Below are 4,157 nucleotides of genomic sequence, written 5' to 3' on the forward strand. Positions count from 1 at the left end.
CGTTTGCTCTATAACATCTGGCAATTTATCATACCGCACATAGTGCGTTATATGCATAGCATTAAACATCTTTTTTAATTTTATATATGTCTCTTTGTCTATAATGACGCCTTTTACCTCGTCACCATACAGTTTTGGGTTCACCTTCACCCTGACCAACCCTTTCTTACCTACAAGTCTCTTCTCCACTTCTGTATTCTTGATATACATCACAACTGCCTTCAAGTTCTTTCCTGTAGGCCTTCTTCCATATTTGCACGATTCCAATTGCTCGTTCACTCTTGTCTCCCATTCTTGTTCAAACTCTGTCCTTGGCCGCTCTCTCGCCTTCTCTTTTACTTCCTGTTCTTTGTATGCTTTCTCTTCTCTCTCTTCTGCTATCTTGCTTTTGATTTTTTTCTTTTTTTGATCTTTCGGTGGTGATTCCACCCTTGATCTCTTCCTGTCTTCCGTCTTTTCCTCTTCTGCACTCTCTCGTTCTTCCTCACTTAACCGCTCCTCCATTCGTACTTCCTCCGCTTTCGCCTCCTCCACACACGCGTCCTCCATCACAACCTCCGGTGCTTTAGTTTTTTCTCGCGGGCACACATCCTTCATGTGGCCCCTTGATTTACAATTGTAGCAAATTGGGGGTCTTCCCTCTACCACAACTCGGAGCCGCGTCTCGTCAGGGTAGACCAGCTCCTCTGGGATGTTGTACAGGTCTCGCACGGTAATGTGTGCGAGAACCTGCACCGTATATCCCCACCATTTCACCTCCGCTGACTTCTCCACCTTCAGTACTTCCACATCATCCTTGCAGTTAAACAGCACTGCTGCCATCAACCTTTCCATATTAAATTCGGGTGAGATTCTATTGATTCTCATCCTCACTGCTCTCCTTCCGCAGTAACTTGGTAGCAAAGTCCACTTATCCGATTTCAAAGGTCTTGTTGCGTTCTTTTTTGCCTCATTTTCTGTTTCAAAATATACCACTACCGTGGCATACTTCTTTCCTCTTTTGAAAAATGTGGGTTCACCCTCAATTTCCTTCAGACATTCTTCTACTTCTTTCATTTCCGCTACTTCAATTTTTTTCGACTCCACACACCACGTCCTGTACGTTATAGTACGCTTCTCTGCACTGCTTTCCTCCTCCTCGGACGGTGTGACTCTTACGCAGTCACCCTCCCTCTTTAAACTGTCGAAATACTTCTGTAAAGTCTTCTGTTCGACCACCACCTCCTCCATTTCCAGCTCACCGGCAACCAGGCCTCTGCTTGCCGCTCGCGCGTAAGTCTGTTCTTGCATTTTCAGGAAAAAAATTATTCCACGTCCTCCAACGAATTCGAACTCACCACCTCTTCACTTGAAATAAACACACCAGAATAAACACACCTGAATAACTCCAAATAACTTACACAAAGACTAAAAACCTAAGACGAATATTTGTCTGAGAACCCTTCTTTTATAAGGTTTATGTGGCTCAAAACGAACTTCAGAAATGGAAAGCTGTGATTGGCTGCTTGGAACAATGGCGCGAAAATATGCGGAGGCAAATCGCGTCACGTGACAACCAGCGGTGCGAACGTAGTAGAGACCATGTGTCAGCCAATCGAATTAGTGTTTACAACAATGTTAAACTAGCCGAAGATGTTTGTAATCTCGAACGAGATTATTCTTAACACTCTTCTCAAACAGTGAAGATAGCAATGAGTGTAACGATATTGCTACATATAGCCTCTTGCCAGACGTTTTGTCGTAGATAAAACGGCGATAAAATTGATATTATTATATATATATATATATATTTTTGTTTTTCTTAAAAAGTTCTTTCTTCAGCGTTCTCTTGTGTCAATTCCGTAACTTATGTTTACCGTTGGCCGCGCAGTATATCAGAATGGCTGCGTATTAAAGGGTTCACCAGTATAAAAATAGGATCACATGCGGTCGTATCGTATAGGGAATACAATCGCACGCGATCCCATTCTTGATGAATTGTTACACACCATTGAATACATACCGCGCAGTTGAACATAAGTGGTCGTCGGGGTCACCAGTATAAGAAATAGGATCACATGCGGTCGTATCGTGTAAGAGACACGGTCGCACGTGGTCATATTCTTAATGATTATTTTACAGACCATATGATACATACAGCGACAATAGGACATAAGTGGAATGACAACAAGATTTCTTTTTGAGATATATACATTATTTATTTTACATATTTTACAATCATGTTCGTTGGAAGTTTGTAAGTGTTAGCATGTTTTTGTGTCTGTGTATTCGTGAGGCATAAAAGGTACTGACCAGAGGAATAACAATGGAATTTGGTTCACAGTTCATGTTGTTGGTATCAGCCTAGCAACAGGTAGTAGCAGATGGCTTAAGGTAGTTCTTAGAAGAACTAGAACTCAAGACAGATAATTGATTTACCGTTTATGAGGTACACGGAGTGTAAGAGTTCCATATCAAGATGTTGCGTCTCGTAGTTGAGATTAACTGAATCACTTGTTGTGCTTTGTCTTTCTCTTGATATGAATATACTTCCAGATATATTAACTGTAACCGTTTTTCCCGTGGTGATATTTTCACCTAACCGCTATAGTTGAATCTGTAGTTGTCTTGTGTATAAATTAAACCTTAGTAGATAGAGACGATGTTTGGCGATGAGTTGTGTCTGTCGCTTGGTTTTTGCTGCGTCTTCATTATATATTCTGCTTGGTTATTTTTCTCTAGTTATAGATATCATGTAACCGTTCTTTTCGTGGTGATATTTTCACACTAACAGTATATGAGAGGAATCTGTAACATCTTGTATACAAGCTAAATCTTCGTGGATAGTTATGCTTGGTGATCGCCTGCCTTTCGAACCGGAACATAGTTGGTATGCTCTGTGTGGTCAGAGGTTCGCCCTGAAAAGGAATGTAACCTAAGACGAGCTCTGTGGTCAGAGGTCAGCTCTGAGAAGAACTAGAAACCTAAGACGAACTCTGTGGTCAGAGGCTCGCCCTGAGAAGGACTTGAACCAAAAACGGATATTTGTCTGAGAACATTTCTTTATATAAGGTTTATGTGGTTCAAAACGAACTTCAGAAATGGTAAGCTGTGATTGGCTGTTTGGAACAAATGGCGCGAAAATAAGCGGAGACAAATCGCGTCACGTGACAACCAGCGGTGCGAACGTAGTAGAGACCACGTGTCAGCCAATCGGATTAGTGTTTACAACAATGTTAAACTAGCCGAAGATGTTTGTAATCTCGAACGAGATTATTCTTAATACTCTTCTCAAACAGTGAAGATAGCAATGAAGGAAACGATATTGCTACATATAGCCTCTTGCCAGACATTTTGTCGTAGACAAAACGACAATAAAATTGATATTATATATATATATATATATATATATATATATATTTTGTTAAAAAGTCCCTTCTTCAGCGTTCTCTTGTGTCAATTCCGTAACTCATGTTTATCGTTGGCCGCGCAGTATATCAGAATGGCTGCGTATTAAAGGGGTCACCAGTATAAAAATAGGATCACATGCGGTCGTATCGTATAGGGAATACAATCGCACGCGATCCCATTCTTAATGATGGTCGCCTGCCTTTCTGTGGTTGTCTTGTTCTGCTTGGTTATTTTTCTCTAGTTATAGATATCCTGTAACCGTTCTTTTCGTGGTGATATTTTCACACTAACAGTATGAGAGGTATCTGTAACATCTTGTATTAATGGTGGTCGCCTACCTTTCGAACATGGTCGAGTATGCTCTGTGTGGTCAGAGGTTAGCCCTGAGAAGGACTAGAACCAAAGACGGACTCTGTGGTCAGAGGTTCGCCCTGAGAAGGACTTGAACCAAAGACGAACTCTGTGGTCAGAGGTTAGTTCTGAAAAGAACTAAAAACCTAAGACGAATATTTGTCTGAGAACCCTTCTTTTATAAGGTTTATGTGGCTCAAAACGAACTTCAGAAATGGAAAGCTGTGATTGGCTGCTTGGAACAATGGCGCGAAAATATGCGGAGGCAAATCGCGTCACGTGACAACCAGCGGTGCGAACGTAGTAGAGACCATGTGTCAGCCAATCGAATTAGTGTTTACAACAATGTTAAACTAGCCGAAGATGTTTGTAATCTCGAACGAGATTATTCTTAATACTCTTCTCAAACAGTGAAG

The sequence above is a fragment of the Octopus sinensis genome, linkage group LG2, assembly GCF_006345805.1.
Source record: "Octopus sinensis linkage group LG2, ASM634580v1, whole genome shotgun sequence".
NCBI lineage: Eukaryota > Metazoa > Mollusca > Cephalopoda > Octopoda > Octopodidae > Octopus > Octopus sinensis.